We start from the raw sequence: 22,913 nt of genomic DNA, 5'->3' as shown, positions 1-22,913 counted from the left end.
ACACTGTACCTGCAAGCTTTTAGCTAGTCAAAGATTGAGGGGGTTCGATTAATCTTGGCTGGTCACCCGTACGTACATGCATGCAACACGGAGTACCTGGATACAGCCCTTTGCTGTGGTATATTGGCCATACCACAAACCCCTGAGGTGCCTTATTGCTATTATAAACTGGTTAGTCCCGTGTAGCTCTGATGGTAGAGCATGGCGCTTGCAACGCCAGGATTGTGGGTTTGATTCCCACGGGGGACCAGTATGAAAAAAATGTGTATGCACTCACTAACTGTAAGTCGCTCTGGATAAGAGCGTCTGCTAAATGACTAAAACGTAAATGTTACTGACATAATTAGAACAGTAAAAACTCATGTTTTGTGGTATACGGTCTGATATACCACAGCTTTCAGCCAATCATCATTCAGGGATCGAACCACCCAGTTTATGAATTATAATAGCACGCCTATAATACAATTTGTTGCAGCAAGCATCTGGACTAGTGGCTATCTGGGACACAATTAACAGAGCCATCACAGGTGTTCTGATATTAGCCTACATAAAGCAAACACTCCCAAGCTGAGCATGCACCATTATGAATCCTTGGCCTTCTTAGAGTGTAAGCCCCTGGTTACAGATGGTAAGCCTGATTTAATTGTGCCTTGCTTCCATGTTTTTAGGTGTAGAAGACTATAAACAAAAGGAAGGGAAAGGAAGTGAAAGGGGGATACATAGTCAGTTGTACAACTGAACGCATTCAACTGAAAAGTGTCTTCCGCATTTAACCCAACCCCTCTGAATCAGTAGCTGCAACTTCAGCGGGATTTGCTGTTATTCTGACAAGGGGCCCAAAACTGATTGGCTACTATGTCATGTGGAACCGACTGAAGGGCGATTATAAACTCTGTGCAGTGGCTGGAGAGGATGGGACCACCGGAGTGGGGTCTCCCATTGATGAAGACAAGAGAGGCTTTGAACCTGGTTGCATTCATTCCCTTTCGCATTGGCCAGGCACAGAAATCTCAAAACAATAGGTGTACCATGCGTAACTGTGGGCATCATCATTGTCACCCCAATATTGTTTCTGACACTTTGTGTGCGAGCCAAAAATGGCTCACTTTTCCATATGGAATAAATACAGTTTGTTGTAATGTTGTTGTGTCTCTTTTAAACTAATAATATAGCCTGCACAATAATTTTATTTGGACATTTAGCCTATAGTGGTTTATTGTTTTGTATTGTGTATTTTCGTGGAGTACCAATGTAAATTCTAAAAATACAGTCGTCTATAAAGTGGTACCCGTGAAACAAAAGATCCTATTTCACTAGCACGCTCCAGTCTAGGGCGTATAGCTCCTCCCTGTGTGTAGCGGGTGACAGCTGGGATCGCTGTGCACTAGTAAGAAGGCTTCATCTCCAAATAGGATGACCAGCAGCTTTTGTAGCGGGACTGAGTTTGCTTTCCACGAATGGTTCGGAACCCTCAATTGTTAGTTATTGGACGCCAGGTTGTCCTGCTCAGTTTTCTCAAAGGAGTCTTTAAAACCGCTGGGTTTCAAGTGGATTTCCGATGGATATTCCGATTTGAAGAGGTGTGTAGGCTACAAGCGCGGCATGTAACAAAAAAAGCTCAAGAGGTTTAGAAAAGTAGCGTTCGCATTGTTTTTTTCGAAATGATCATTGTCTGAACTGCTTTTTGAACATAATTTTTAATGGATTAATAAAAGGACGAACAATACATTTACCCCAAGGCATTTCCATTCATGAGCTGAAGGTATTGTATTTTGATTCTTAACTTTGTATGTGCATAATAGTAGCCTATTTATTTGGAGCCTATGGCTATAATGTTTCCCAATCACTACTAGGACAAGTGCACATCTAGGCGCCTGTAACAAGGTAACTAACTATACGTCACTTCAGTAACTTTATAATTATTTATTTCTGTTGCAGTTAATAAATAACAATTTATGGGGAAACTGTAGTATTATTTCGTAAAGATAATAGTTATTTTGGCAATTTAAATACATAATGTTTGTGCGTAAATACGCATTTACGCGTATTTATCCAAGCTGTTTCAGGTCCATTCCATTGCATTTACTGCGTGCTTGTAAAGCTTCAGAAATTAGACTATAGGTTATTATAGACAACTCTCCGACAATTTCTCCCAGGTGATGAAAGCGTTTATAATTTCAACGCCTGTCATTTATGGAGATAAACTCTCCGTTGCTTTTAGTGTGCTGTGAACTTATAGGCTACAGGACTCAGCATTATAAACTACTTGGATAATTTGCTCTGCCCTTCGTTGTTGGCCCCTCCATGGTAGGGCAATGTAGAGATGCAATTCTCATGTGTGAGAAGACAGACGGGCATTTCGATGTTCAGTGTTGGCGAAACGAATATATCACCTGTCTTTCCAGGTGGAAATACGGTATTTCAATGTATAGGCCTTTATCAGTCTTCAACACAAATCATACATTATTTACGGTTGTGGAGTTAATTGTAGCTATTTCATTAATTTAGTTTCACTTTTATCTACCCACAATTCAGACCGAAATTTCTTAACTGGTGTACTGTAATATGGTTGTAGCCACATCACTTCTCTCTCTCTCGCTCTCTCTCTCTCTCTCTCTCTCTCTCTCTCTCACACACACACACACACACACACACATACACACACACACACACACACACACACACACACACACACACACACACACACACACACACACACACACACACACACACACACACACACACACACACACACACACACACACACACACACACACACACAGAGAAGAGAGAGAGATGAGGAGTGAAGTCCCCACAGGGTGTGTTGAGTGACTCCAGGCTTTAAGGGCCATTTCAGGGAGGGTCACTGTTGTAATTGCTCCATTGGGCACACAAGTGTTATCAAATATGTGAACATGTAATGTATTTCCTTTAGAAAGGGATATGGCTGGTGCAACATAATTACTTTTCCCCTGTTGTTCAACCTAATATATAACATAAATATAACAGAATATTTCATGTAAATATAACTTATTATGCTCTTTAGTATCACATGCACTCATGGAAGTATCATTGCAAATTCAGTGCTGATAGTGTATAAGTTAAGCCTTGTATAATGAATACAACAGAACACATTAATTGGAATGACATTCACTCTCACGGATGGCCAAAAAGAACTAACTGAAAGCCACGCCCCCAATAAGCCATGCCTCCATCTCTTCTGATTGCCCCCACTGCTACATTGCCCCAACCGCTATGCAATGAGCATGCGCATGAGGCGTCGAAAGCAATTTAGAAGTGTTCATTCAATTAAAAAAATCACATTGATCTGTCAAATTCATTATTACATTTCAGACAAATTGAATAGAATAGGTTGAAGGAACCAAAACATAATTTTAGATCACACCAATCAGTAAACAACAACAGCGCAATCTCACTTGTTACAGTGATTTACTGGAAGCTGTGTTTAGGTACGGTACAGAGGCCCCATGCAACAACCAGGGCTGCTAACACCTCAGCTCTCTCAGCCATTTCTCCCTCTCTTCAACCAGTTTGAAGACGTCTGGCTTGCTGTATTTGCAAAGGGACTCTAGTCAAGGGATGTTTCTCAATATGTATATGGTCCCGTGTAGCTCAGTTGGTAGAGCATGGCGCTTGCAACGCCAGGGTTGTGGGTTCGTTTCCCACGGAGGGGCCAGTATGAAAAAATGTATGCACTCACAAACTGTAAGTCGCTCTGGATAAGAGCGTCTGCTAAATGACTAAAATGTAAATGCTCCATGACCTGTGTGTTTATAACATCAACACAATGAGGAATAGAGCTAAATGCCTGTGAACAAAATATGTTTTTTCTCATCTCTTGTTGTTTGTTTTTTTACAGTAATATGTGATATTTTGGGGGAATTGCTTTTAAGATGAGATGGTCTTGTAAAAACACATTGATAGGAAAAAGGATATAATCCATTATTTCATGAAGTCACTGGAAAAATATTTGATGCGTTTCCGTCCTCTTCACTAGCCCATGGAGATAAGGTGTAACCGTTAAGTTGAGATTAGATACTAGACAGGATATGTACTGTAGGTAGGCTATCTGTGTGTGAAATACACTACAGTATTGCTACAGTGGTGCGCAATAGTCCTGGAGCCATTTTGAAACACCTGCCATAAATTATAGACTGTTTACAACACATACACTTAAAGCAGATCATCCTGCCATTGATGTAGGTGTACATGTGTGCCTGTCACTGTGTGGCTGACTACCTTTGGAGAAAGCATCGTTTTTTTGTCACGCAGAAAAAAGGGGAAACACAAAACATCAGCATGCATTGTGGGTAACCTCTGTTTCGAGCATTGCTCTGTGGAGCTTTTGATCTGCAGCTTCCTAACAATAGCAATGAGGTTGGCATTGTGTGTGACTGATGTGGATTTGTCACACTGGTGTGCTTGTATCCGCTGAGCAGGGGTGTAAGTTGGTATTTACATTTGTCAGTCAAGGACAGATAGATGTGCTTGGTATTGAATCATTGAGAAATGGCGTGCCTGTGTGAAATGAATTGCACTCAATTACGCAAAGTGAGGCCATGTTAATCATTGGTTCAAATTCAGTGTCAATACTGTAGGTCGAATAGATTTGTGTATTTATGCATCATTTATGATTGTGTGTTTTATTAATGTTCATCCAGTGTGTTTTAGAATTTGTTGTAATCAATTAGAGTGTATGAGAGCATTACAATCCTCACACTCATCAAAATGGGATTTATTTATGATTTAACCCCCTTTATATATATATATATATATAAATACACAGTATATTAGAGCTTTCAAAATTGCAGTTCTAAATTATGCTTCAATCATTTAAAAAACAGCTTTCATTGCATTTTATCCGGTCTCCCATAGTAATCCACTGATAGCAGAATCATATACATTTTAATACCATCATCCTGTGGGGAAATTATATCTCATATACAGGATATAGGCTATGTTTCAATGTGAATATTAACCGTTTTTTTTTTCTCTCGCTCTAGCGCCTTTCACCTTCTTTCCAAATGGAACATTCTAATTTTGTGTGTCTGTGGGGATATGTTCTCCAAAAACTCCTTTTCCATGAGCATCTCTCTGTGTGCCTCCTGCTGACAGAAACGGATAAACACCTAGCATCCTCCAACCACCCCCACAATAGAATGGTGTCATGCTCAGATGAAACCAATAGCGTGCTGCTGTTCAGAAGCTGCATGACAATGAAACCAATAGCGTGCTGGTGTTCAGAAGCTGCATGACATTTAGATACGTGTTTTTTCTTCCGCTCATCATTTCACTCAGAGGTGAAATTGCATCCCGTTATATTAAAAACCTGACCATTGATCTGACAATAACAGATTAAGTGAAATCCAAAGCACTGTATGTATGTATTTGGTTGTGGGAGATATGGTTCATTCTGTTTTGTACATTACGCCTCATTCCAAGTGTAATGATTTGTTAACATCGTTGCTGTTGTAGCCTAGTGCCTGTTTCTCACCTTGCATTAACCCCCCAGGCTCTCAATACACTATATATCTTTTACATTAGTAGGCCTTGTGTAAAATTCCCTTCCCTTAGACTCATTAAATTAACAGAATTGAGGGCATTCTTAGTGCCAGAAAAGCCAGAGGCTTACAGTATGGAGCTTTTGGACAGAACCTCTTAAGTGTCTTTTGGCATGTTCACTGTTGCTCTTTGGCAAGACTTTGTTTATGGAAATGTATGAAATGAAATCGTGATGGGCAATCCTCTGTAGGAGGAGAGTTGACGTGGTCAAACTGCCTGTGTATCATATATGTTATCAGAGATGATCCACCTGTCTGGGCAATGGGGTTTTATTGTCTGCAAACAAAGTATAAACTGTCTGAGATAGACAAGTGTTGATAAAGCTCTAATGTGACGCCAGACATCACATAACCTTTGGTATGTAAATAGTTAAATGTCTTGAATGTGTACTGTACTTATACAGGTGAGTGGCCATGAGTCACAAACGGTGCTCGCTGTGAACACTCATTATGAACACCTGTGGCTTCCGGTTGTGGTTAGTTCATTGGCTGCTTCCGGGTTGTGGTTAGCTCATTGGTTGCTTCCGGTTGTGGTTAGCTGATTGGCTGCCCATGAAGTATGCGTTGATGCTCATGTAGGGCTACATGGTTCTACAGCAGTCAGTCCTGGGGGTGTTCCATGACCCTGTGTTGAGGGGGTGTTCCATGACCCTGTGTTGAGGGGGTGTTCCATGACCCTGTGTTGAGGGGGTGTTCCATGACCCTGTGTTGAGGGGGTGTTCCATGACCCTGTGTTGAGGGGGTGTTCCATGACCCTGTGTTGCGGGTGTGTTCCATGACCCTGTGTTGAGGGGGTGTTCCATGACCCTGTGTTGAGGGGGTGTTTCATGACTCTTTGTTGAGGAGGAGTTTCATGACCCTGTGTTGAGGGGGTGTTTCATGACTCTTTGTTGAGGAGGAGTTTCATAACCCTGTGTTGCGGGTGTGTTCCATGACCCTGTGTTGCGGGTGTGTTCCATGACCCTGTGTTGCGGGAGTGTTCCATGACCCTGTGTTGCGGGGGTGCGTGTTGCCTGCGTCACAAGGTCCTCCTTCCTCCTTCCGTGCCATGGTGTGTGGTGTGTGTCTGTGAATCACGGAGAGGGGCGTGCATCTGTCCCCCTCCCCATGACCACCGCGATTGGCACTGCATTTCTCATCTATTAATCATGGAGGCTGCTCTCTTGTTCGGTTGCCATAGTTTCAGAGCCTGAGATGGTGTTGGGGTGCCTGGAGAAGGCCAGGAGAGATTGCAGGGCAGCACTCTGAGCAGCCTCTCTACCTGGGTGTGTGCTTGAAGAGGCAAAATGGTTTGCAATTTCATCTCAAAGTGGTGCGCTCCCTCTTTAGAAGGAGGAATAAAATGTAAGGAGGCTTTCACAGTATGGCTCATCCCTGGAATCATGTGTCCTTCACTGAAGAGGCTGATGCTATGTTTACTGTAAACCAAACTGGCCTTATTGTCCTGGGTTTACAGAGATAGAATTGGCTTCCACTATTACACAGAATGTGTTTGGAGAGATTGATGTTGTTGTCTGGTTATTAAAAAAATGTAGATGTTGGGGGAATTTCGAGAAGATCACTCTCCATTATAAAATTGAGTTTTTTTATCAGTATGTTGAGATGATCAGTGTTGAACATTTGTTTTGAATTCCTCTAAGATGGTCTTTCTTGGCCATGTTGTACCTCCGTAATCTCTGCTCTCTTGTAATGATTTAATGTGGCCATATTGTGGCTGTGCTTCATCACATTACACCTTGCCAGTGGGTATTTTCAGTGGAGCTAGTGCCTAGTGTGGAAAAGCAGTCTCTAATCATGGGACTTTCTTCATGGCCTTTCATGTGGGCCACATTAAAAAGAAAGAACCTTGTCATTGTTAGTGCCATTGGGATGTAATCCAAGCCTGGGAGATTTAGACACTGCAATTCTCTCATCTGGGTGACCTTTCTGGAGGGAATCATACCATGGGTTTACAATGGAGACACGGGCCTTTTGATCAACTTACCCATGTATATGTTTTATGTCTTTGAAGTGAGATGATTGTAGACTCAGTGACATCATCTTGTTATTATTCCAGGGTGCAGGTGACTGGTGTGGGCGCAGCGCTGCTGGACTATAGAAGGGTTAGCCGACAACGCCATGAAAATGATGTGCGCGCGTCGATGGGTTAGAAGTGTGTTGTTAGCATTCTGGACGATCAGATAGGTACCAACAATGACAAGAAGCTGCCATGTTGGGAATCGCATGTGGCTCATTTCAGCTCATTGTATCTTGTTATTGATATCATGTCTTGTTTTGAGGTGTTTTGACTGATGTCATGTCAATGCTACTATGGCAAAACATTTGCTAGCTAGCTAACCAACAACTATAACGATGTATTTAAGAGACAACAAGTGCTCATTGTGCAAATATATTTATGTTTTCAATAGAATTGGGAAAGGAAATATAGTTTACATATTGTCATTAATCCTTTGATTCTAAGCCAAACCGCCAGTTCTGCACCACTGTTAAACAAACCACCCGTCTATTGTAAGTATTGATATTTGTGTGGAAGAATGCACCGTGTGTAAAGTGATATGTGAGGGATGTTACTCCCAGAGGCCAGGTCTATCTCGAAAGCTTTTATCAAAGCACACCCGTAGTTAGTGTTATTAAATACATCTGATGTAATTCGTAATGCCCTTCCCAGTCATGTAAACTTTCAGACGATGACAGATTATTTGCAATAGTGCTTTATGAGGTATTTCCACATTTCTACGTTTACCCATATGAAAGCAATCTCAGCAATTTACCACTTGTACAATGTTAGTTTATTTAAAGATAAAACAAATTGACAAATAGATTTTTCATTAACTCTAAAGGATGTTACTAAAGACATACAAGAAAAAACATACAGTGCAAAAAAATTTGTTCACCATCCTTCAAATCTGGGGGAAAAACGGGTCTTACTACTCGGTCACAGTGGCTGGCAGACTACATTAAGAGAACCCCCTGAGAGACATCTTCAATTTCTGAATCCAACCAGGACAAAAAAAGTGAACAGTAATACCTCTGTGTGTACATTTATGACATATCTAATGAACAAATTGCAGCCATGTGGCGTGGTCATGTGACTGATAGTAGACACACTCGACCACAAGGCCCCCAGTGTTTCGGCACTAGTTCCTGCCTGTCCATCAGCCCATGTGGAGCGGTGGCCTGGGAACACTTATCATCACTCTCGCAGAGGTCACACAATGCCCACTCACTCACATTTCACTCATCCGAGAGAGGAACAGCTCGGTTCCTCGGCCAGCCCTGATTAAATGTATGGCAGTAGATGCTGTATTGCTCCATGCATAGTGATGTGTTCATTGTCTCAATTCAAATGTTATTAGGCGCGCAGCACGTTTCATTCATGTGTTTACATCCTGTGTACAACCGACAAATCTGCTCTTTATTGATAATGCTGCTAAGACAATTCAACGCTTGCTGATTTAATTGGGTTTGGAGACAGTATTAAGATGCATGGTCCTGTGTGTAGTCTACTGATGTAGCAGTCGGAGGGAATACGGTTCCACTTCACAAACAGTCGGATAATCTGGTAGACCGAGCATTCTCTCATTTGTTTTCTTCCACATGCCGTTTATATAAGAGTTCAAACAGGTTCCTCAGCAACTGTCCATTTTAAGTAGCTAGTTAATTAGGAAAAATTACCATCAGCAATTCATTAGTCACCCTCTCTTAGGTTTCGGTGGGCTCCCCTGTCAGCCGGTTATTGCATGTTGAGCTAATGCAAGGTAACCAGAGAGGAAGGGAGGAGGCGATCTCCAGGCAGCGCATCACGGCTCCCGTTCATCATCTGACCTACATAAGAGAAGAATCCTCTTGTATTGTTGTGTCTGGAGAACAGTACCTCTCTCTACCACTCCCCTCAGGGTGCTGTGAGGGCTTATGTCCATCTGTATAATAATAATAATATAATATGCCATTTAGCAGACGCTTTTATCCAAAGCGACTTACAGTCATGTGTGCATAAATTTTTTGTGTATGGGTGGTCCCGGGGATCGAACCCACTACCTTGGCGTTACAAGCGCCGTTCTCTACCAGCTGAGCTACAGAGGATCACCCATACTCTGTAGGCCCATTGAGGTGCAGCCTGCCTGCCTGCATCCATACTGGGTTTGTGTCCCAGTGCCAGCCGGCTAGCTAGCTAAATTCCCCTGCATGGTTCATATAGGGAGATGTTATCTAAAGCAAACACCATTTCATGCAGCCTCGGCAGATAAGATGGGTCGTTGCTGTTAAATAGTGGCGCCGTTGTGCAGTCACTCATTTCTCATGCTAACAGGTGAATGGCGTAATGTGGCCTTGTGTTCCACAGGTTTTCTGCTCATGACTGTGGCTGAGACATTGGTAAATGAACGGTCAAAGATAACGGACTCAGTATTTAAGGTGACGTGTTGTTGAATCAGGGTTTCGGTTCCAAAATATTTTTTTGACCATTGAAGATAATTAGCCGATGATTGGTGTAAGAGTGTCACTCCATGTTGTCATTCCATGAAGTGGAGATGAATTTAGTTACTGATTTCCAGTAGTTTGAAATCCCTTCTCATTCTTTTGTGGAAGTCATCTGCTTTACAACTAATACCATCCTACAAGTCTCACATAGATGTAACTTTCTCAGGAAAATCAGCTACAGTATCTCTTAGGGATGGTTGTGATTGTTGGAGAGTAACAGCCAACCACCAGTTTAATTACATAAGGACCCCATATGTCTCGCTTTCACCATGAGTATAATAAGGCGTGACTTTCTATTCGAGTGCTCATTGCTTTCCCCTAAGGCAGTGTAGACAGTTATTACTGCATCACGGTAATTTCCATGGCTGTAATGCTGGACTAATTGCTAGAGTATATACTACCGCTGCATCGGTCTACAATATTTCCTGAATGGAAGTGTGAACGGAGCCTACCTCTGTTCTTTCCCCACTGTACAATTCCCCACACAGTTTTAGTCTCTAATTCTCCTTGCCATCATATTGAAATTGAAGAGAGCTTGTTTAAGTTTAATTTAGTTTAGTTTAGGTTAATTTATTTGCACCAAAGAAAACAAGTGATAAACAAAATGGTGTGCAGGTGTGGTTGGAAACCCAAGGGCTGTACAAAAAAAAAAAAAAGGTTTGTTAAGACAAATAACAAAACCTACTAATTATAAATGAATTGATCAGTAATCAGGAAAAAAACAAAACAGTATTTGTTTTGTTTAAATGTGTGTGTGCATGTGTGTATGTGAGTGTGTGAAAGTTAGGCTATAAGGAGGAGATTCCTGGGTAGCTTTGTTCATCAGGCTGACCCCCAGTCTTCGCTTGAAGTTATTGAGGGTGATGATGTTTTGGCAATGTGAAGATAAGAATTCCAGAGTATGGTGCCTCTGTATCTGATAGAGAATTGACTATGCGGCAGTTGGGAGGGTGAAGGTTATCACAGTGTCTTGTGTTGTATAGATGAATATCAGAATTAACCTGGAAGAATCCATTGAAGGGTTTAGGTAAACTGTCTGGGAGGTATGAGTATTTGTAGATAATTGCATAATTGGCGTACATTAACGTCGTAAATAGACAATATATTGAGTTTCTTAAACAAAGGTGCAGATGGAGCCAGGTAATTAGAGGTGGCTAGTCTTGCACATTTATTTTGTATGATGAGTAATTTGTGTAGGTAGGAGGCATATGTACTGCGGTTGGAGGAATATTGTGTAGGTAGGAGGCATATGTACTTCGGTTGGAGGAATATTGATTTTGCCCAATAGAATGTTAGCAGAATCTGAGGTGCTTTTTATAGCCATTAGTAATGATTATTTATGCACTTGGATGCATTGTATTACATCTGGGAGGTTATTGAGCTGACACTGAGATACTAATCAATGAAAGCATTAATAACCCTGTTTGTCCTGTGCCTCCTCACTCCCACAGAGCCAAAAGCTTTGACCTAAGAACTCATGAGTTGTTCAAATGGACAATTATGTTTTTACATCGTCATGTGGGTTGGTCATGAGAGCGGCCTTGCCCTAGAAGACTATAACATTGAAATAGGCCCAAGAGCAGATCATTATTCAGAAGACCTGAGTTAGGAAAAGAAAGCCTAACATACAATTGAAAAGGCAACTTCACATTTTACTTGATAATACTCCCAATAAATAAATATACCTGTATCTTTGAATTGGATTACATGGATATAGAACTACATCCTTTGTTTCTAGAGTTGGGCTCTGAAGTTCAACTAGATGCCAAACAAACCCAGTGACAACACAAGGCTTTTATGGCATTTATGGCAACTCAAAAGGACAAACCCAGTTATAAAACAGTTGTTGTTGATGTTGTGTTAAAGTGCCCTCTGGGTGGTGTATGGCATGGGCTGGGTTTGTGAGCCAGGGCTCTGGTATCTAAGGGGTAGGGCATGGGGTATACATTATCTGTTGGACATGTGCTGGGGGTCAGATATCCTAGTGGTCAGAAGAGTGGCTGATCCTGTGGAAGACAGAGCGGTCATGTTTCCTTTCTGTTGTTGGAGTCAGATGTCTGCTAGACCTCAGGCCTACACGATGTCTGCAAATGCTGCTGGACTATCACATGCATGCGGTATCGGAAATGGTGTATCCATATATGTGACATGAGGAACATGTTTTTTGTCAATGGGACTAGAACTGATGAGAGTTGTCAATAGATTTTGTTTCCGCCTGCCCCATAGAGTTAGGGTTAGAGTTAGGGTTAGGGTTAGAGTTAGGGTTAGGGTTAGAGTTAGAGTTAGAGTTAGGGTTAGAGTTAGGGTTAGAGTTAGGGTTAGAGTTAGGGTTAGAGTTAGAGTTAGAGTTAGAGTTAGGGTTAGAGTTAGGGTTTCATAGGGTTAGGGTTAGGGTTAGAGTTAGGGTTAGGGTTAGAGTTAGAGTTAGGGTTAGAGTTAGGGTTAGAGTTAGGGTTAGAGTTAGGGTTAGAGTTAGGGTTAGGGTTAGGGTTAGGAGTTAGGGTTAGAGTTAGGGTTAGGGTTAGAGTTAGGGTTAGGGTTAGAGTTAGGGTTAGAGTTAGGGGTTAGGTTTAGTAGAGTTAGGGTTAGAGTTAGGGTTAGAGTTAGGGTTAGGGTTAGGTTTAGTAGAGTTAAGGTTAGAGTTAGGGTTAGAGTTAGGGTTAGGGTTAGGTTTAGTAGAGTTAGGGTTAGAGTTAGGGTTAGGGTTAGGGTTAGGTTTAGTAGAGTTAGGGTTAGAGTTAGGGTTAGAGTTAGGGATAGAATTAGAGTTAGGGTTAGGGTTAGAGTTAGAGTTAGAGTTAGGGTTAGGGTTAGGGTTAGGGTTAGGGTTAGGGTTAGGTTTAGTAGAGTTAGGGTTAGGGTTAGGGTTAGGGTTAGGTTTAGTGTTTCATAGGCCGGGATGTAAGCTAGAAGTTGTTCACATTAACCTTTCCCAAACTTCTGCCCAAAACAGATCAAATGAATAGATAAGACAAATAGACCTGTGTTATGTATAGGGCCAATCACCTCTACGTCTTCAAGTGAGGAAAATAAATGGCATTGTTACGTAAAGAGACATTTCTCTCCATGCCTCTCAGTGTGCTGGATGGTAGGTAGTTCATTGTGAGTGCATGACTGTACGTGTGCGTGTGTGCATATCTCTGTGTGTGTGTCTGTGTGTGTGTGTGCCCCCTGTGAAATAACTGGGCTTGCATCCTGCCCATACAGCAGCAGGGCACACAAGCACTCATTGTACACTTCAAATAACAGGGCTTGAGTACCGACAGTTTTGGTCCAGTGGAGATTTGTCAAAGTTATACATTATTCTGCAGTTTTCATATGGTAATCGTTTCCGAACTTGTTTTTCAAACAGAGTTGTTTTAACTAACAAAGTAGTCATTCATTGTATGCTCCTGGATGGAATGTGACAGCCTGTACTGTTTACAGATGTAGGATCTTAATTTGAGCCAGTTTGTTTCACGAGGAAAATAATAATGAATGGAAATTTTTTTGTAGGGAAAATCAAGTCTGAAATTTCTAATCGGAAATGACAAACTTCAGAGCTTTTTTTAAACCTCAAATACACTACAAGTTTTAAATGTCCTGCATTGCAGGAAAGTTCTACTGCAACAGGGTTATCAAATTAAGATCCTACATCTGTAGGTGGCTTAATTGACCATAGAGGTTGAAGGGTAGACAGGAGAAAAGATGGGGATACCTCATTATAGCCCAGGCGACACGCTTCACTGACATTTCTAGTTCATATAAAACCCATCGTTTTATTGGTAAACACAGAACAAGAGATGGATTCCACTGAACTTCCCTATTTTAATGAGGAACGTGTCAAGAATTATCATCATTATAATTACATTTCTGTTGAGTTCCTGTTTACTGTACACGGTAGCCATTACAATGACGGGGTTGAGGAACATTTGAGAAAACCTATTTTTGTGCCGTTTATAAAGGCGTTGTAAATGAATGTGTGTTCTTTATCAAGTGAGACATCAGCTGTTTATGTGAGATTTCTTAATCAATGTTATTAAATCATATTTTCCTTGAAACCGAGAACACTAAGTGACCCCATTAGGTTTTGTTTATAACACTGAGTCCAAAGTGGATGGTTGTTGTGGTTGTATATGTCTATGGGAGATGTCTATGTCAGATTAAAGCTATCTTGTAATGGATGCAGAGACCAACTAAAATGCAAGGTGCAAGGCCACAGGAAGACTGGCAGTCCTCCTCCTTCCATCTGTCTCAACCAGGAGGTGGCCTGCAATCAAAGATGGTGACCGGTGAGACCAGGTTTTCCACTATTTGGGTTAGCGGCACCCAATCTCTGTAGCTATTTTAAGGCACCCATGAACTTCCTATGCTGTGGGAACATTGAGTCATTGATGTATGGCAGCCAGCTCTGACTGTGGGGACCCACAAAGTAGCGCTTTCACCTTCATATTACATGTGAATATAAAAGTACATCATGGCCAAAACTTTTAAATTACACCCTCAACTTCATGTAGCCTTGTCAACTTTTTTACTCAAGAACTCTGTTGAATTTGATAATTTGATAATGGTTAATTTTATGCACTCTGAATCTGCATAATTCTCTCTCTTTATATTGTTGCAAAATTCAGGAGGGTATTTCTCTGGCGTATTGACTAAAACTAGGATAAAACGCTCACTGACTGACCAATGGTGCATTAAATAGCCTGCCTGAGCACAGCTGATTATGAATAACTAAACTGTATGTTGAAGACCGTGAAGAAAATTATTTCTCACCAAGTGTTTTTGCTTGTCAGTGATTTGGTCCTCTGTAGCTCAGCTGGTAGAGCACAGCGCTTGTAATGCCAAGGTAGTGGGTTTGATCCCCGGGACAAAAATATATGCACGCATGACTGTAAGTCGCTTTGGATAAAAGCGTCTGCTAAATGGCATATTATTATTATTATTTGGAAGGGAGAGAATAATGTTTCTGTAACTACTTTTGCAGAGGTTTATTTCCCTCAGAGTGGTTCACAAAGGCCTGGAGTGTAGCATAGTTTGGGTTGATTGCACTGGCAGGAGAGTTAGCCTAGCGACAATACCAGCGACAGTTCCACAGTGGGAAGCCAGCGCTGGTGGAAGAGACCTCATGTCCAGATTTGGCCTACATTCCAGACCCTCCAGTTTAAGCCAATGGTCAGTCTGAACTATTTGGCCCGAGGTGAAAGAAGCGAGGGAAGGTATCAAGGTTAATCCTCCGGTCAGTTTGCATGTGGGTGTGGGTGGCTGTGTATAATGCCTGTATAAAAGTCATTTATACGAGATAGAATAACCATATTTCAAGGACAACCCTGTGGTGTTGTAGATATTGCTATAGTGGATATGCATATTGAGGAAATTCTCTGGAGTTTGATGGGGAACAGACTGATGATAAACTGCTCATGAGGCTATTTTGGATGTTGTAGTAGGACTGTTCGTGGGAGTATCTGGAGAATCTACAGAGACAAATGAGGCTGCTGCATTGTAGCAAAATGATGTCTGAAATGTACAATACCAATAAGAAGGATGCGGCTTGAATATAGACTAATGGCTAGTAAGACATTCAGTGAATCCCAAACCACCCCATCGCCCCTACCAAACCACCCCATCGCTCCTACCAAACCACCCCATCGCCCCTACCAAACCACCCCATCGCCCCTACCAACTTGCTCGGAGGGCCCTCCGTTGTCACGTGTTGCTGATGAAACTCAGAGGGTGACTTCCAGAGAGTGGCGAGGGGATCAATAAACCCTTCAATGTCGGGACACACTCGTGACTTGATTGATGTTCCACATTTAAATAATAAAACGAGCATGAAATCACCCATGTCGTTTTACAAGATATAAACCTCAGTAACAGTTAAACATTTCCTTTGGGAGGTATTCCATTTATTACATGTGTCAAACCTCACAATCAGACATAAACAAATGCATGTGTCATATAATTAGGCACGCCTCTCCATTCTTTAGTATTAAATTGCGCAAACTCCAAACATATCGCGGTGCGTGTTGTGATACCACTTCTCTCTGGAGCCTGCAGCCTTGCTGGCTTGGTCGAAGTGGCTATCGGAGGGTGTAATTAGCCCCTACACCCTCAATAATTTTCGTGAATGTGCAAATGGAGTGCCGAGGGGAAGGGGGTGCTTTGCGATTCAGACATTGCCTTCCTCTGAAAAGTTTTGATGTCAAATGGCCATAAAAGCTGTTGATGAAAGAGCACATCAGTTTACTCACTCAAAACATCACATTATATGTCTTGTCCATGTTGTCCATCTGCAGGTTACGTCACCAACACTTGTGGCTTTGATTTTGAGACAGCGTTGTTGTTAGTGTCACTTGGTGATTGGTGGGAAAATCCTCTTTAACGGACCTGGAAAGCCCACATGCTGTGAGACATGGCAATACAAACAAGGTAGAGCATTTCATAACAAAGTGTAACTATGGTAACCAGACATATACTGACCATGTCGTAGACTAAAAAACCTCAGAATGCACTGTTTGATTCCGCTAGAGGATGACAGTTAAGGCTCCATAGGCATGACAGAGGTTATATGCGTGGACTGTTTGGGGGTCCCTCTATTCATTGGCCATGTCACCCCATGGGGGTTTGCTAATTGGTCGCCCCGGCTAGCTCCTTTTTGTTCACAAAGGCGTTGGGCCCCATCCATGGTGGTGGAGGGAGTTAGAGAAGGGCCACATGGGGGAAGAGGGAAGCAGGTTTCCCATACAAAGCTCTGCTGGGAATAACCCGAGCCGAAGGGGGTCTTGCCGATTTGGGGGAACAGATCCTGCCAGTTGTTGGCCTCCACAAGTTATTCCTGACCCACATAGCCACCCATGTGTGAGCCGTTTCTTTACAGAGCTCCTCTCTCTTGAAACATTGAATTATGGGTGTTCCTGAATCTCCCTCCTTGTTTCTCCACTGGGAGCCAGAGGAGGCCCCATGTAGGCTGACATTGTTCCCCCCAACCCATGGACAATAAACTAGTTGGCTCTGCCAAGCAGAAGAGTGCTTCACTCTGGGAGAGAGTATTGATTATTCTATACGCTGAATGTCTTCAGCTGCGCTAGGATACAGGGAGAGGCCGTTATTGCTCCTGAATCATGGAATCATAGACGTTAGTGGGTCTTTAACATACTCCATATTGATTACACTGGGAGAAGAATGGCATGTTTTCTGAGGATAATGTGTTAATTAGCACCTGGTGTCTGAAAGCACAGTTAGAGACATTGCGCTGCTGGGTAGGAGCTGCAACGCTAGCAGCTCCAAGAATGGAAACATTGATTGAGAAAAGGCTAATTTCACTACTGCTGATTTCATGCCTTCGTATGCTTTTTCATCCGTTTAGGAGTCATTGCTTTTTTTTGTGTGAAGAAGCCGATGACCTAATCTTAATACTTTATCTTAAAAGCATGAAGACTATGAATCAGTGAAATGCGAGCAATGAGTAGGTCATGAATCATTTAGAATTTTCCCCCTATCCATTTGGTTCAATCTGAACGGTCTGAAAACATAGCATTTGTGAACGACTCTAGTAAATCAAGTGGCAACACATACCCCCTCAACCGCCTCACCACCACCACCAACCCAACACACACACAGGTTATGTTTTTGGGGGTTATGTTTTTGGGGGTTATGTTTTTTGGGGGTCATGTGAAGATCAAACCATTTATAAGGGACAGTAAAGAGATGGTATCACTCTTACTGCATAGAAGCCTTTTGTTTTCAGTGAAAAAAAAAATATGGGAGGTATAAAAACAGGCTTCATCACAAACTATTTTTCATCTAGGAGGACGGGGCCCTACTGTTCCTTTCCCAGCACACACACACACACACACACACACACACACACACACACACACACACACACACACACACACACACACACACACACACACACACACACACACACACACACACACACACACACACACACACACACACACACACACACACACAGTAGTATGTCATCAAAAGCTTAGAATTAAGCTGTGTATGCTGCTTCCCCTTCACTGGAGCCCATTTTGGGGGAGGAAACCACATGAAACAGCACGAGCCCTCCCACTCCTACTCGGCAGCCATTATAAGATTAGACAACTTTACTGGATCTTATAATCAGTGATGTCAGGCCCAGACGAAATGCCTAACAAAATGCATTTTGATATCGCACAAGAAGCCAGAGCCATATGCAGGTCATTACAGACCCTCAAAACCAGCTGCCTTTTCCAGACCTGACTGAAACTCAAGCATATATTACCATATATTTACCATATCAGAGATCAAGACTGGTCTGACATCACTTTTTCAATTACTCAGAAAGGTTGTTAAAATGCAAATTCAACAAAATGGCTAACCCCCCCGAGAGGGATACAGTTTCTAACATTTGCCAACAATTCCTTACCTCGTCTTCAGGGCGAGGGATGTAAACTAGAGGAATTGACTGTGCTATTCCTCTTTACTCTGTACGAAAAGCTGGCTATGCTTCATAATCTTGTAATTACAAGGTTGCTACTGGAAATAAGCCATTGAAGGTTAATGTCCTTCCTCACACAATTAAGTGAATATTCTGAAGTCTGTCCTTTTTGTGGAGAAGGAGCCATCTGAGATGTATTGTATAAAATGGTACATATTATTCTTATAGATGAATGTTGTATTTTTATCATCAATTACCTTTTTCATGGCTAGCCAACTGAGCTGTTTGTTGATTCAAAAGTTTGTTTTCAGTGTTCTAATATTTGATTTATTCTGATGATGTCTTGAAATGTCTATGAATTATGCAACATTCTCTATGTCTCTTGGCAAATTCATATTATGTAATTGTGTTATTGCCTTGAGCACTTGCTATACAAGTTAGTCAGTTCTATACTAAACAGTGTAAGGGAAAAAATATAGTATTTCTTAAGCCCTGACACTCAGATGTTGCCGCCAAAGTGGCACCGCAGTGGCAAAAGTTAGAGTGACATCATCAGTAGTGGACAGATCCTAGGAAGGTTCACGTGCAGGGCTGTTCAGGGCTACTGTATACCGTGGCAGGAGAAAGCCAAGTGGGAATCCAGCAGGGAGGTGGGGGAGGGAGGGAGGCGGTCGCTGACTGGAGCAGGGAATGCTCTGAGTTCATGCCATAGGGGCCGTTCCCGTGGGGCCCACCCTGAATCCACTGGCAGCCATCCTCACCACTGTGGGGGGAATGACAGATAGCTGGGTCCTGGAGACTCCGCAAGCCTTGTCCAATGAATGGCTGCATGTTAACGCCCCCCCCCTCTCTCTCTCCACGGCCTGATTATGAAGGGGGTGACGGGGTTTAGTGGAGCTCTCAGGATGTAAGGAAAGTTTAGAAAATGAAAGGTTTGGGTAACACTTTCTATGAGCCTCCTGTGTGAGATGCATTGTGAATGCGTTTATAATATCTTCTATCACAGACATTAAACCAAGATATTGAACCAAATCTGAGTAAATGACAGTATATGCACAACGCTGCTCATCCTTGCATTAATTGAACTCAGACTTTGCTGGTATTTATTTATTTGCACTTCCACGCTTCCATGTTTCAGTATCTCTCTTTGTTCGGCGTTAAGTAAACATGAGTGTATAGACTGTATGTCCCATGTGTCCCGTCCCCCTCCTCCTCCCAGTGATTGAAGCACATTCCCAGTGCTCTCGTTCATTCATGCCATTGGAGCAATGTAATGAGTTGTAAACAGCAGCAGCCCCGCTGGCTGTATTTCATTACACTTTTGGCATGGTTGTGCGGGCGTTTTGATTGTAGCTGCTCTCAATGAGCTTATGTCAGACCTTGATTAGATGGAGAGCTTGCCGGGCAGCTAAAATAGTTAATCTGTTTCCCCCCCACCCCCCGCAGTAGTTTACTGCTGAGGCACGCCTGCTAGATTATTCTCTGTTGTCCACTCCTTGCTGCCTCTCATCACAGGGGCTACTGTTTCCATTTCCTTTGATATAGCCATCTAATAGGGCCATAAGCCATAACCATATGTTGCATACCACTCCTAGACTGGAGGACTTCTCCACCATAGTTATTTGCTCTCAGCTGCTACACCATGCCATTAGAATGCATCACATTAATGTGTCACGGCAGATTTTACAGAGGCATCATTTTCGAAAGCCTCTCTTCATGAAGGAATGAAATGTTTGAGAATGCCGCTCTGAATGAGTTTGTATAAAACTGACAATTATCACCTAGAGATTCGCAGAGTGTTAGTTCCAAATGGGAAACGTTAATTAAATTCTGACGTTTTGGAGGTGGCTTAATCTTGTACAGTCGAATAAAGAGCAGCTGCTTTGATTTGCAGTGCTGGCTAGAGGGGGGCTCTGTTCCCACCAGATAGAGACATATCTTGGAGCCTCTAGAGTAAATCTTTCACTAATCCCCTCAATGAGCCACTCCAAGGAGGATTCACCTGAAATGCTCGATACTGAACTGTGGTCCTGCATTGCTTAACATTTTCATGCAGTGACTGCTCCCAAAAATAGTCTTATTGGAAATAGTTTTTATGGTTTCTCAAATTGTTGTCTGTCTCTCTTTCTTTCAACATCACTCTCTTTAATAGGAAAGTAATCCATAGAGTTTCACGTCAATCAAAGTGGAGTAGGAGATCGCCCACAGTAAATCAAATTAAGTGTATTTAGTTTGGCCTTAAAGCAGTCCTAATGTTTGGATAGTACAGCAATAATGTGTTTCTAAAGCTGACAAGTAAAGTAAGTCATGTTGACAAAAAAATATGCATTGCTATGCAAATACCCCTTGATTATTGATCAGTATGTTCAAAGCCCCAGGAAGAAAGTAGCCTGGTAACTTCAGAGGAGCACTAAGCATTAGGCCTTAGTATTGTCTACCACGGGGGCTGATTGTCTCCAGTATTAAATGCAGAAACAGTTAAATGGTTTAAGGCAGAGGATGAGCAGGCTTATCGTCTTAATTCTTAGTGCCTGACACTGCCAGTAAAGCAGACAGATTTCATTGTTACTGCTAGTAATTGCTATCTGAACTCCTGGATGCGAGACTTGTCCTTGGATTAAGCATGATGGTGGTATGGTGGGGGTGGTGGTTGTATCGGTGGTGGTTGTATTACTACCCACAGACTCATTGGGGGAAAGAAAGGATGCCATATTTCCAAGGCCAGCAAAGCAGCAGATAGCAGCAGATAGCATGATAGCAATGAGAGCAGCAGATAGCAGCAGATATCAATGATATCAATGATAGAAGCAGATAACAGAATATATCAATGATAGCAGCAGATATCAATAATATCAATGATAGCAGCTGATAGCAGCAGATATCAATGATAGCAGCAGATAATAGAAGATGTCAATGATAGCAGCAGATAGCAGCATACATCAATGATAGCAGCAGATAGCAGCAGATATCAATGAAAGCAGGAGATAGCAGCAGATAGCAGCAGATAGCAGCAGATAGAAGCAGATATCAATGATATCAATGATAGCAGCAGATAGCAGCAGATATCAATGATAGCAGGAGCATGGTTGCTGTTGATATGGCTATATGGGATATTTGAACCTAATCAGTCTCAAAGAGCTGTGTGTCTTCAGTTCCATTAAGTTGATTTACATTATTCAGCTAACTCATTAATCAACATTTCCCCTGGATTTAAGCTGCCTGTCAACCTGAAACATGCAAAAAGAAAGGGAGAGAGAGAGAAAGACGGATGGAAACTATTCCTTCAGAGAGCCTTAGACAAAATAGCCGGGTCAGTGCAGTTCACTAAGATTGTGCTCATCTTTGTGGATATTTTATCTGCATGAACTAACCCAGGACCCAAGCCAGTGTGTTTATCTTAACGCCCAGATAGGTTAGCCAGCAGTCAGCCAGTGATGATGAATCACATTGACAGAGGGAATCAGGATGAAATGTTAATGGCAGTCTGCTAGTGGATTTAGCTCTCTATGGAATAAGATGAGGATGCATTCCACAGGGAAAACAATTTATACAGAAATTGGAATTTGCATTTTATTTGTTGGCTGTCGGTTCATGGTGGGGTTTTACACTGAGTATACCAAACATTAGGAACATCTTCCTAATATTGAGATTCACCTGGTCAGTCTATGTCATGGAAAGAGCAGGTGTTCTTAATGTTTTGTACACTCAGTGTACACCAGTGAGGTGTGGAGTGTATTATACTGTACCTGTTACCAAGGAAACAGCTATATGTTAAAACTTATATTTACAGCATTATTGACATGATACTACACAACAGTTCCATTGTCTGTATCCTTCTTACATGAGCTGAATGCTGGTATGATTACCTACACAGGCCAACATCATATTCATTCACCACTGTGCTCCTGACATCTATTGAGGTAATTTAACCACTGAGCTTTCCCCTATGTGCGTAAATGATTGATCAAACTCTTGAGAAAGGTGCTGGATCACAGTATCTGTCTGTATCTACTTTTGATGTACAGTATGTGTCTGGTTTCCATAGGGGAATACTTTTGAAGCTTCTCTCCCTCTTTCTCTGTTTGCGATATCAGAGTACAGTTTACAGAAGTTGGTTTAAGCTGCTCCATGCCTGGTGTTTATTTGCTAGCAGGCTGGGATTCTGGCTGAAAGGAGCGGTAATCCTGGCATTAGGCAAACATCACAGAGTGGGGCTGACAGGTTCAGAGTCTCCTCCGCGTCTCCAGACTTCGGGCTGGGAGCTTCAGGTAGAACGCTGACAATCCCCACCTGCAGGAATAGTCTCTTTATCCAAGGAGGATCTCCATCTTTCATCCTCGCTCACGTAGACTGGTGTCAACCCACAGTACAGAACCTTGCTCTCTCTCTCTCTCTCTCTCTCTCTCTCTCTCTCTCTCTTTCTCTTTCTCTTTCTCTCTCTC

At 42.2% G+C, this 22,913-nt stretch overlaps 1 protein-coding gene across 5 annotated transcripts in view; it reads left to right on the top strand.

Moving 5' to 3' along the window:
• Positions 1–1,375: 1,375 nt before the first annotated feature.
• The window catches only part of LOC121584408 (semaphorin-6A), a 100,305-nt gene continuing 78,767 nt past the window's right edge, over positions 1,376–22,913 (top strand). For 4 of the 5 annotated variants that reach the window (XM_041900256.2, XM_041900254.2, XM_041900257.2 and 1 more), the window contains exon 1: positions 1,376–1,762. The gene's annotated coding sequence lies outside the window, so the exon portion shown is untranslated. The remainder of the gene's footprint in view (positions 1,763–22,913) is intronic. The other variant, XM_041900255.2, reaches the window with a different exon arrangement.

This window comes from Coregonus clupeaformis, chromosome 16 (assembly GCF_020615455.1).
Source record: "Coregonus clupeaformis isolate EN_2021a chromosome 16, ASM2061545v1, whole genome shotgun sequence".
Taxonomy (NCBI): domain Eukaryota; kingdom Metazoa; phylum Chordata; class Actinopteri; order Salmoniformes; family Salmonidae; genus Coregonus; species Coregonus clupeaformis.
Note: the sequence above shows the minus strand (reverse complement) of the source record. Positions and strands in the feature narration are given on the sequence as shown.